Raw genomic sequence first — 13118 nt, 5'->3', positions numbered from 1 at the left:
GTGCAGTGGCATGATCTTGGCTCATTGCAGGGTTCAAGCGATTCTCCTGCCTCAGCCTACCAAGTAGCTAGGATTTCAGGTGCCCACCACCATGCCCGGCTAATTTTTGTATTTTTAGTAGAGACAAGTTTTCTTTTTCTTCTTTTCTTTTTTTTTTTTTTTGGTGAGACAGAGCCTTACTCTGTTGCCCAGGCTGGAGTGCAGTGGCACGATCTCGGCTCACTGCAACTTCTGCCTCCCGGGTTCAAGCAATTCTCCTGCCTCAGCTTCCCAAGTAGCTGGGACTACAGATGTGCACCACCGTGCCCGGCTTATTTTTGCATTTGTAGTAGAGACGGAGTTTCGCCATGTTGGCCAGGCTGATCTCGAACTCCTGACCTCAAATGATCCACCCACCTTGGTCTCCCAAAGTTCTGGGATTACATGCGTGAGCCACCGTGCCTGGCCCTATTTACTCTTTATTAAGTGGAAGTGGATCATCATAAAGGTCTTGATCCTCATAGTTTTCACTTTGAGTAGGCTGAGGAGGAGGAAGAGGAAGGGTGGTTCTTGCTCTCTCCGGGTGGCAGAGGCAGAAGAGGTAGAGGAGGTAGAAGGGCAGGTGCACACTGGGTGTAACTTTTATTGAATAAAATGTGTTTAAATGTACCCGCACAATTCAAACCCATGTTCAGGGTCAGTTGTAGTTGTGACAGACCCAATGGCCCACAGAGTCTAAAATGTTTATTGGAAATGTTTGCTGACCCCTGCTCTAGGATGCTGGGGGAAAGCTATTCCTAGGTAGGTGTCTCAGCAGACACGGAAAGCAGCCTATAATATTGCCCCAGCAGGTGGGGTATGGGACAGATGCTCAGGGAGGCTGCTGGCTGCTGTCCACTGCAGGCCCAGAAGCATCCGGGAGAAGCCACCCCATGCTGCAAGAGCCAGATGATGGAGCAGCCCTGGATGCTGCAGGAGCCTGTCAAACCAGGACACCAGAGCTAGGAAACAAAACCTTCCTTTTCAGTGCCTCTCTAGCACCCTCTGCTGACAGAGCTTCAGATTCATTTTCACAGAGAGGTGCAAAGGGTGAATTTGTTTTTTAGTTTTGTGTGTGTGTGTGTGTGTGTGTTTTTTGAGATGGAGTTTTCACTCTCGTCTTCCAGGCTGGAGTGCAATGGCACGATCTCAGCTCACTGCAACCTCCACCTCCCAGGTTCAAGTGATTCTCCTGCCTCAGCCTCCCAAGTAGCTGAGATTATAGGCACCCACCACTACACTTGGCTAATTTTTTTTTTTTTTTTTTTTGGTAGAGATGGGGTTTCATCTTGTTGGCCCAGGCTGGTCTTGAACTCCTGACCTCAGGTGATTCGCCTGGCCTGAATTTGAAACTAAGAGGCAATAAATTAATAACTGGCACACTCTTCAACCCATTGCCTTCTAGACTCTCTCCTGTCTCTTGTGAAGCTACTTTCGCTAAGGTCAACACTGACCTGCTAATTGCTAGTGATCCTCTTCCCCCGGTGTTGAATCATTTGCTTTCTCTGCAGCTTATCGCCATGATGACTTCCCCATTCTCTACCCTAGTGTGTTTTCTTTTTTTTCCTTTGGCTTCACTGGCATGAATCTCTCCTGATTTTTTTCCTCTTCTACTGATTCTGTAATACTGATGTTCCCAGAATTTGTCCTTAGTTCTATTTTTTCTCCCTTTTTCTTCCTGGAGGATTTCATCCATTCTCTTGCCTTTGTTATCTTCTGTGAGGCTCAATGAGAACAGAAGCACCATCTCCATTTCTGTTCTTTTTTCCTGAGATCTATAGTAAAGTATGTATATTTCACATAACTAGTTTTTAATGATTTAATCATCTTCATCCACAAACGTATTTTATAGCTTGTATTCTCAGAATCAATTGATGGCATTGCCATGAACCAAGTCCCAAATTCCTTCTCTTTTACTTCCTCCATTGTTTAGTCGCTAGACCCTGTGATTCTCCCTGAGAAATAAATGCTCCTCTAAACTGCCTTCTCTTACACACTTTCCCTGGTCTCTTTATCAACAATGTATTCCCTCTCCAGCCCAAACCTCATATTGCTCCCAGGATTATTTGCCTAAAGTTGATCACAGCACTTTTTTACAACACAAGGTGTACCCCTTTCCCCTGCCAGAGGGGCATATATAAAGCCTTTCAGTCTGGCCCTGTAGTGAGCACCTTTTCTCCTTTTGGCTGTCTGGCATCCCATCTCCTCCGCAATTTGGGAAGAATTATCTGCATGTTTTGTGAGAGCGAGGTCTCTACCTCCCTCTTCAGAAGTTTAAGGGCAGAGATCTCTCATAGTTCTCAGCATCCAGGGCACAGGCACCCCCACACAGGACTTGCAGTCTTGTGATGGAAAGAAGTAAGAACAGTTGAGAAAACACCCATGGGCAGTGGTGGCATTTGACCAATGGCAGTTATAGGCATGTTGCAGTGGTGGCATCCCAGCCCTTGGTCATCTCTGCCCTACGTGACACTGTGGCCATCCAGCTGTGGTTGCTCTGCTTGGCCTCCCTTGGCTGCTGATTCCTCTCCCCTCCCATTGCCAATACCCTGCTCCAGAGCTTTATCACATGCCTGGATTAATTTAATTTCTGACTTTCCCAATACCAAATTCTCCCCACTCTCAATCCTTTCCCAACGTAATTCCCAGAATAACTAAAATCTAGTCACAATCTACCTTATTTCTCACTGTATCTCCAATACATCAAGTTTTCCTGCATTTAAGATTTCCCTTCCCATTCCTCAAATGTTCCTGTTCTTCCTCCTTCCTTCCTCCCTCCGTCCCTCCCTCCCTTTCTTCCTTTCTTCCCTTCTTTTTTTTTTCTTTTTTTTCCCTGAACAGGGTCTTGCTCTCTTCCCAGTCTGGAGTGCAGTGGCACAAACACAGCTCACTGTAACCTCTACCTCCAGGGCTGAAGTGATCCTCCCGCCTCAGCCTTCTGAGTATATATAGGACCACAGGTGTGCACCACTGCACCTGGCTAATTTTTTAAATTATTATTTTTTTGAGTCAGAGCCTTGCTCTGTAGCCCAGGCTGGAGTGCAGTGGTGCAATCTTGGCTCACTGCAACCTCTGCCTTCTGGGTTCAAGCAATTCTTGAGCCTCGGCCTCCTGAGTAGCTGGGATTATAGGCACCCACCACCACACCCAGCTAATTTGTTGTATTTTTAGTAGAGATAGGGTTTCACCATGTTGGCCAGGCTGAAATAATTTTATAATTTTTTTGTAGAGACAGGGTCTCACTGTGTTGCCCAGGCCAGTCTCGAACGCCAGGACGCAAACATCCTCCTACCTTGGAGGATGCAATACCGAAGTGTTAGGATTACAGGTGTGAGCCACTGTGCCTGGGCCCTCTGTCCTTCTATACCTTGACTTGGGTTCTATCTACCTTGGAGGATGCAATACCGAAGTATTGGGATTACAGGCGTGAGCCACTGTGCCTGGCCCCTCTGTCCTTTTATACCTTGACTTGGGTTCTGTCCTGCCTTTGCTTATGTTCTTTCTTAGGCTTGGGAAACCCTCTGCTTAGTCAAGGCCTAGCAGATCTTCTTTTACAAATCCTTTCACCACTTTAACCTCATGTTTTTCTACTATCAACACTAACAGCACTTTTGGTAGATACACTTTCCCAATTCTTTCCTACCATCCTAAGACATGTTCCCCCTGCCTCATTAAAAATTCCCACTGAAGGCTGGGTGCTGTGGCTCATGCCTGTAGTCCCAGCACTTCAGAGGCCAAGGCAGGCGGATCACCTGAGCTCGGGAGTTTGAGACCAGCCTGACCAACATGGAGAAACCCCGTCTCTACTAAAAATACAAAAGATTAGCTGGGCATGGTGGTGCATGCCTGTAATCCCAGCTACTCAGGAGGCAGAGGCAGGAGAATTGCTTGAACCTGGGAGGTGGAGGTTGCGTTGAGCTGAGATCGTGCCATCACACTCCAGCCTGGGTGACAGCAAGACTCCGTCTCAAAAAAAAAAAAAAAATTTCCACTGAAGGCGGGGTGTGGCAGCTCAAGTCTGTAATCCTAGCACTTTGGGAGGCTGAAGCGAGAGGACTGCTTGAGGCCAGGAGTTCAAGACCAGCTGAGCAACATGACAAGATGCCCAATCTCTAAAAAAATAAAAATAAATAAAAATTCCCACTGATCTTAGCCTTCTAACAAGCTACCATTCCCATCTCTCTTTTTCCTTCTTATCAAACTTTATTTTTTATTTATTTTTGAAATGGGGTCTCAGCCTGTCGCCCAGGCTGGAGTGCAGTGGCGCAATCTTGGCTCATGGCAACCTCCTGAGATGGGATAATTCCCTTGACCTTGACCCCCTTCGTGGGCTGGAACTGGAGTGGCTCCTTTCAGCCCACTGCTGGCCACTTTTTGGAAGAGGAAATGTGTGAGCAAGCAGTGTGGGAACCAGAGTGAACGAATGCTGGAACTGGTTGGTCGATCCTCTCTGGCGGGAGCAGGCTATGTACGGCCCTGGCAGCAGCGTCCAAGCCCCTGCCCTCTTGGCACCTGGATTCTTGTCTGGCGTCCAGGAAGAATCAGGACAAAGGAATGGACTGAAGGGGTAGTGTATGCGGAGGATTTTACTGGGTGATGGGAATGGCCCTCAGTGGGATGGCAGCTGGAATGGAGATGGTGCAGGAGGTACCCTCCGAAGTTAGCTGCGTCTGTCTGCAGTCTCTGACACTCAGTAGCTTCTCTGCTCGCTGCTCAGCCACTTATGTTGCTCTGCCAGCTGAAGTCATTATGGGCACAGGATAGGGGCATGGCAGGCCAACAAGGTAACATTTGAGCAGAAAAATGGGGTCAGCTGTTTTCACTTAGGGCCATGGTTCCAGGACTTAGGGGTGGGGTTTGGCCAGTAGCCCAGCCATTCTGTACCACTCTGCCTCCCAGGCTTAAGCCACCCTCCTACCTCAGCCTCCCAAGTAACTGGGACTACAGGAACCCACCACCACGTCTGGCCATTTTTTTTGTATTTTAGTTGAGATGGGGTTTCACCATGTTGGCCAGGCTGGTCTTGAAATCCTGACCTCAGGTGATCCACCCACTCAGCCTCCCAAAGAGCTGAGATTACAGGCATGAGCCACTATGCCCGGCCCCTTTCTTATCAAACTTTAAAAGGGAACTAGCCCATTCTGCTTTCAGAATGAACTGTTCAACCTACAGAGTTTCCGTTCCCCATGTCAACCAACCAAACAGCTTTCTCAAAAAATGACTTAATGGCCGGGCGCGGTGGCTCATGCCTGTAATCCCAGCACTTTGGGAGGCCGAGGTGGGTGGATCACCTGAGGTTGGGAGTGCGAGACTAGCCTGACCAACATGGAGAAACCCCGTCTCTACTAAAAATACAAAATTAGCAGGACGTGGTGGCACATGCCTGTAATCTCAGCTACTCAGGAGGCTGAGGCAGAAGAATTGCTTGAACTCAGAAGGCAGAGGTTGCGATGAGCTGAGATTGCCCATTACACTCCAGCCTGGGCAATAAGAGCGAACCTCTATCTCAGAAAAAAAAAAATTCAGACCCTTTGTCCATTTTTACTTTTTATTTTATTTTATTTATTTGGAGACAGGGTCTCGCTCTTTCCAGGCTGGAGTGCAGTGGCGCGATCTTGGCTCACTGCGTTCTCCGCATCCTGTGTTCAAGCCATTCTCCTGCTTCAGTCTCCCAAGTAGCTGGGATTACAGGCACCCACCACCACAGCTGGCTAATTTTTTGTATTTTTTTAGTAGAGATGGGGTTTTTACCATGTTGGTCAGGCTGGTCTCAAGTGCCTGACCTCCAGTGATCCGCCCGCCTCGGACTCCCAAAGTGCTGGGATTACAGGGGTAAGCCACCGTGCCCAGCCGCTTTGTCCATTTTTAAATTGAGTTCTTTATCTTCGTATCATTAAGATGTAAGATGTATATGTTCTGGATACACAAGCCTATTATCAAGTATAAGTTTTGAAAATAATTTCTTGGCTGGGTGCAGTGGCTCACGCCTGTAATCCCAACACTTTGGGAGGCCAAGGCAGGCGGATCACTTGAGGTCAGGAGTTTGAGACCAGCCTGGCCAACATGGTGAAACCCCATCTCTACTAAAATACAAAAATTAGCTGGGCGTGGTGGTACACGCCTGTAATCCTAACTACTCAGGAGGCTGAAGTAGGAGAATTGCTTGAACCCAGAAGGCAGAGGTTGCAGTGAACCGAGATTGTGCCACTGCACTCCAGCCTACATGACAGAGCAAGACTCAGTCTCAAAAACAAAACAAAACAAAATTTATACGATAAATAAATAAATAAATAAATAAATCAGTTTCAACACCAGCTGGTGCAGGGGGAGGGCAGGAATAAATGGAAATAATTTCTCCAAGAAAATACAGAGAACATAAAAAGATACTCAACATTATTAGTCATTCGGGAAATGCAAATCAAAACACAATAAGATACCATTTTCCACACACTAGGATAGCAATAATCAAGAACACAATATAATAACAAGCATTGGTGAGACTTTGGAGAAGTTGGAACCCTCATACATTGCTGATGAGAAAGTAAAATGTTGCAATTGTTTTGGAAAATATTTTGGCAGTTACTCAAAATGTTAAACATAATCATATGGGTTGTAGTTTAACATAAGTATTACAGTTAAACATATGTTAAAAGGCTGGGGCCCGGTGGCTCACATCCCAGCACTTTGGGAGGCCAAGGCAGGCGGATCACCTGAGGTCGAGAAGTTCCAGACCAGCCTGACCAACATGGAGAAACTCTATTCTACTAAAAATACAAAATTAGCTGGGCATGGTGGCACATGCCTGTAATCCCAGCTACTTGGAAGGCTGAGGCAGGAGAATCGCTTGAACCTGGGAGGTAGAAGTTGTGGTGAGCCGAGATCTTGCCATTGCACTCCAGCCTGGGCAACAAGTGAAACTCCGTCTAAAAAAAAAAAAGGTTAAAACTATGAGCCAGCAATTCCACTTCAAGGTATACATCTAAGGGCAATAAAAACATGTCCGCATACAAACTTGTACACAAATGTTCACAGCAGCATTATTCATAATGGCCAAAGAGTGGAAATAACCCAAATGCCTACCAAATGATGAAGAGATAAATAAAATATAGCCATACAGTGAAATATTTAGTAATAAAAAGATGTGAAGTACTGATACATGCTACAACATGGATTAATGTTAAAAATATGCTAAATGAAAAAAGCCAGTCACTAAAGACCCTATATTGTATGATTCCATTTATATGAAATGTCCAGAAGAGACAAATCTATAGAGACAGAAAGTAGATTAGTGGTTGTCAAGGGCTGGGGAGGAGGACATGAAGAGTGACTGCTAATGAGTATGAGGTTTCTTTCTGGAGTGACAAACTTCTAAAATTAGATTGCAGTGATGATTATGCAACTCTATTAATATACTAAAAGCTATTGAATTGTACACTTTAAATGGGTGGATTGTATGGCATGTGAATTATATCTCCATAAAGCTGGGTTTTGTTTTTTGTTTTTTGTTTTTGTTTTTGAGACAGAGTCTTGCTCTGTCACCCAGGCTGGAGTGCAGTGGCGAAATCTCAGCTCACTGCAACCTCCGCCTCCCAGGTTCAAGCGATTCTCCTGCCTCAGCCTCCCGAGTAGCTGGGACTACAGGTGAGCACCACCAAGCCTGGCTAATTTTTGTATTTTTAGTAGAGATAGGGTTTCGCCATGTTGGCCAGCTGGTTTTGAACTCCTGGCTAACATGGTGAAACCCCGTTTCTACTAAAAATACAAAAAATTAGCTGGATGTGGTGGCACCCTCCTGTAATCCCAGCTACTCGGGAGGCTGAGGCAGGAGAATCGCTTGAACCTGGGAGGTGGAGGTTGTAGTGAGCCGAGATTGCACCATTGCACTCCAGCTTGGGCAACGAGAGCGAAACTCTTGTCTTAAAAAAAAAAAAAAAAACAAACTCACACACACACAAAAGATTATTTAGGCCAAGTGGGGTTGCGCATGCCTGATGCCTGTAATCCTAGCACTTTGGGAGGCTGAGGCGGGCGGATCACCTGAGGTCAGGATTTCGAGACCAGCCTGGCCAACATGGCAAAACCCCATCTTTACTAAAAAAATACAAAAATAAGCCAGGCGTGGTGGTATGAGCCTGTAGTCCCAGCTACTTGGGAGGCTGAGGCAGGAGAATAGCTTGAACCTGGGAGGTGGAGGTTGCAGTGGACTGAGACTGAGCCACTTCACTCCAGCCTGGGTGACAGAGCGAGACTCCATCTCAAAAAAAAAAAAACCCAGCCATGTTGAGGTGATAATTTTACTGGATTCTATCAATCATGCTATGTCTTCCAGTTATATTTTTGCAAAATTCCTCTTATTTTCAGAAATTCAGTTTCCCATGTGGGAGTGGAAAGTATATAAAATATCTGTGGGCCGGGCGCGGTGGCTCACGCTTGTAATCCCAGCACTTTGGGAGGCCGAGGCGGGCGGATCACGAGGTCAGGAGATCGAGACCACGGTGAAACCCCGTCTCTACTAAAAATACAAAAAATTAGCCGGGCGTGGTGGCGGGCGCCTGTAGTCCCAGCTACTCGGAGAGGCTGAGGCAGGAGAATGGCGTGAACCCGGGAGGCGGAGCTTGCAGTGAGCCGAGATCGCGCCACTGCTCTCCAGCCTGGGCGACAGAGTGAGACTCCGTCTCCAAAAAAAAAAAAAAAAATTAATTAATTAACTAATTAATTAAATAAAATAAAATATCTGTAAGACAACTGAGACATGAATAATACAGGGTAGTTGTGGGAGAATAGAAAATTCCAGGCAGGAGGCCGGGCATGGTAGTTCACACCTGTAATCCCAGCTACTCAGGAGGCTGCGGCTGGAGAATCGCTTGAACCCAGGAGGCGGAGATTGCAGTGACTGGAGATCATGCCATTCCACTCCAGCCTGAGTAATAGGAGGGAAACTCCGTCTCGAAAAAAAAGGCCGGCGTGATGGTGCATGCCTCTAATCCCAGGTACTCGGGAGGCTGAGGCAGGAGAATTGCTTGAACCCCGGAAGCAGAGGTTGCAGTGAGCCGAGATCATGCCATTGCACTCCAGCCTGGGCAACAACAGCAAAACTGTGTCTCAAAAAAAGAAAAAAGAAAAAAGTGTTTATTTATTTATTTTTGAGATGGAGTCTCACTCTGTTCTCAGCTCACTGCAACCTCTGCCTCCTGGGTTCAAGTGATTCTCCTGCCTCAGCCTCTCAAGTAGTTGGGATTACAGGCATGCACCACCACACCAACTAATTTTTTTTTTGAGACCGAGTCTCACTCTGTTGTCCAGGCTGGAGTGCAGTGGAGCAATCTCAGCTCACTGCAACCTCTGCCACCTGGGTTTAAAGTGATTCTCCTGCCTCAGCGTCCCCAGTAGCTGGGATTACAGGCACCTGCCACTGCATCTGGCTAATTTTTGTATTTTTAGTAGAGACAGGGTTTCACCATCTTGGCCAGACTGGTCTTGAACTCCTAACCTCGTGATCCACCCGCCTCAGCCTCCCAAAGTGCTGGGATTACAGGCCTGAGCCACTGCACCCGGCCTAATTTTTGTAATTTCCGTAGAAATGAGGTTTCACCGTGTTGGCCAGGCTGGTCTTGAACTCATGACCTCAAATGATCCACCTGCCTTGGCCTCCTAAAGTGCTTGGGTTACAGGGGTGAGCCACTGTGCCCGGCCCTGGCCTGATCTACTTTAAATAAGAATTTATCAGCCAGGCTCAGTGGCTCACTCCTGTAATCCCACTTTGGAAGGGCCTAGGCAGGTGGATTGCTTGAGTCCAGGAGTTCAAGACCAGTCTTAACATGGTGAAACCCTGTCTCTTATAAAAATATAAAAATTAGTGGGGCATGGTGGGCTGCACCTGTAGTTTCAGCTACTTGGGAGGCTGAGGTGAGAGAGTCACCTGAGCCTGGGGAAGTGGAGGCTTCAGTGAGCTCTGATCATACCACCGCAATCTAGCCTGGGCAACAGTTAGACCCTGTCTCAAAAAAATAAATAAATTAAAAAAAGAATTTATCATGAATAGTTAATACATGTACATGGTTGGAAACAAAGGATATTGTTAAAACAGTTTCAGCTGGGCACGGTGGCTCACACCTGTAATCCCAGCACTTTGGGAGGCCGAGTTGGGTGGATCATGAGGTCAGGAGATCGAGACCATCCTGGCTAACAAGGTGAAACCCTGTCTCTACTAAAAATACAAAAAAATTAGCCGGGCGTGGTGGCAGGAGCCTGGGAAGCTGAGGCAGGAGAATGGAGTGAACCTGGGAGGCGGAGCTTGCAGTGAGCCGAGATCACACCACTGCACTCCAGCTTGGGCAACAGAGTGAGACTCCGTCTCAAAAAACAAACAAACTAACAGTTTCTTAGACAAATTGATTACAAGTGCATATCAAATTTTAATTTCAAGCTCGTTTCCTTTCCAAGCAGGCTAAATATTCCTCTTAGACATTTTGTAGAAAAGAAGCATGTTAGAATCATTAGTATTAGCCTGGAGAAAGCAAACAATGTCTGGAATCATTAGCTATCTTCTAAGTCTGGTTAAAGGTAACTGTCTTGTGCCAAGGCTGACAGTGAGCTAAATGAACTTTTTTTTTTTTTCATCTTGCTCTGTTGCCCAGGCTAGAGTGCAGTGGTGCGATCATAGCTCAATGCAGCCTTAAACACCTGGACTTAAGGAATTTTTCCACCTCGGCCTCCCAAGGACTACAGGTACATGCCTGGCTAGTTTTTTAAACTTTTTTTTTTTTTTTTTTTTGAGACAGAATCTTGCTTTGTTGCCCCCACTGGAGTGAAGTAGTGTGATCTTGGCTCACTGCAACCCCCACCTCCCGGGCTCAAGCTATCCTCCTGCCTCAGCCTCCCAAGTAAATAGAACTACAGGCATGTGCCACCAAGCCTGACTAATTTTTGCATTTTTAGTAGAGATAAGGTTTCACCATGTTGCTCAGGCTGGTGTTGAACTCCTAAGCTTAAGCGATCCTCCCACCTCAGCCTACCAAAGTGCTGGTATTACAGGCATGAGCTGCTGTGCCTGCCTTACAGTTTTTTATAGAGATGAGATCTTGCTATGTTGCCAGGCTGGTCTCCAACTCCTGGGCTCAAGTGCTCCTCTGGCCTCAAGTCTTCTAAAATGTTGGGACTACAAGCATGAGACACCATGCCTGGCCAACTCATTAAAGTCTATCAGAAATGGTAGCCCTCTAAAGGGGTAGCACATGACATCAGACTATAATACTCAGGTTTGAGGCTGGGTGTGGTGGCTCACACCTGTAATCCCAGCACTTTGGGAGGCCGAGGTGGACGGATCACTTGAGATCAGGAGTTCCAGACCAGCCTGGCCAATATTGTGAAACCCATCTCTACAAAAATTACAAAAATTAGCCAGGTGTGATGGTGTGCACCTGTAGTCCCAGCTATTTGGGAGGCTGAGGCAGGAGAATCACTTGAAATCAGCGGGGGTGGAGGTTGCAGTCAGCCGAGATTGTGCCACTGCACTCCAGCCTGGGAGACAGAGTGAGACTGAAAAAAATAAAAATAAAAATATAAAATAAATAAAACTCAGGTCAGAAACACATCTTCTTTCTCAGTATACAGTCTTGCTGCAGATTCTGTAAGCACACAGACGGTTAAGCATACAGAATCTGGAAGAAGACTGGATTCTAGATCTATCACTTACTAGCTCTGTGATCTGGCGCAAGGCCAGGCAATTGAATTTTAACCCGTAGGCCTGAGATTTCTTTCTTTTTTTTTTCTTTTGAGACAGAGTCTCGCTCTGTCGCCCAGGCCGGAGTGTAATGGTGTGGTCTCGGCTCACTTTAACCTCTGCCTCCCGGATTCAAGCGATTCTCCTGCCTCAGCCTCCTGAGTAGCTGGGATTACAGGTGCCCGCCACCATGCCAGGCTAATTTTTGTATTTTTAGTAGAGATGAGGTTTCACCATGTTGGCTAGGCTGATCTTGACCCGCTGACCTCGTGATCCTCCCGCTTCAGCCTCCCAAAGTGCTGGGATTACAGGCGTGAGCCACTGCGCCCCCTAGAGATTTCTAAATTGAGCTGATTGTCAGGAACATCCAGGGAGCTTTCAAAAATGATTCCAGGCTAAGGCCGGGCGGGGTGGCTCACGCCTATAATCCCAGCACTTGGGGAGGCCGAGGTGGGTGGATCACCAGAGGCTGGGAGTTTGAGACCAGCCTGACCAACTTGGAGAGACCCCCCCCATCTCTACTAAAAATACAAAAATTAGCCGGGCGTGGTGGCGCATGCCTGTAATCCCAGCTACTCCGGAGGCTGAGGCAGGAGAATTGCTTGAACCCAGGAAGCGGAGGTTGCAGTGAGCCGAGATTGCGCCATTGCACTCCAGCCTGGGCAACAAGAGCAAAACTCTATCTCAAACAAACAAACAAACAAAAAATAAAACCAAAAAAACAAAAAAAAAAACAAAAAATGATTCCAAGCTGGGCGCCGTGGCTCACACCTGTAATCCCTTTGGGAGGCCGAGGCGAGCGGAACAGGAGGTCAAGAGACCGAGATGAGACTATTCTGGCCAACACGGTGAAACCCCGTCTCTACTAAAAATACCAAAATTAGCTGGAGGTGGTGGTGCACACCTGTAGTCATAGCTACTCGGGAAGCTGAGGCAGGAGGATCGCCTGAACCCGGGAGGCAGTGAGCCGAGATTGCGCCGCTGCACTCCAGTGTGGTGACAGAGCCCGTCTCAAAAAAACAAACAAAGGTTCCAAGGCTCCACTCCAGAAATTAAGACCCATTATGTGTGGGCTGGGCACAGGAATATGTTTAAATCCCCCCCAGGGTGATTCTGCTTCTGAATTAGGTTTTGGAACCACTTCCATGGGGAAAGGGTAAACTCAACTGGAGAATGCAAAAACCTTTTTTTTTTTTTTTGAGACAGAGTCTCGCCCTGTTACCCAGGCTGGAGTGTAGTGGCGCAATCTTGGTTTACTGCCACCTCCACCTCCCAGGTTCAAGCGATTCTCCTGCCTCAGCCTCTCGAGTAGCTGTGATTACAGGCGCCCACCACTATGCCCGGTAATTTTTGTATTTTTAGTAGAGACGGGGTTTCA

Source organism: Hylobates moloch, unplaced genomic scaffold (assembly GCF_009828535.3).
Source record: "Hylobates moloch isolate HMO894 unplaced genomic scaffold, HMol_V3 SCAFFOLD_15, whole genome shotgun sequence".
Classification (NCBI taxonomy): Eukaryota; Metazoa; Chordata; class Mammalia; order Primates; family Hylobatidae; genus Hylobates; species Hylobates moloch.
This window is presented reverse-complemented; position numbering follows the sequence as displayed.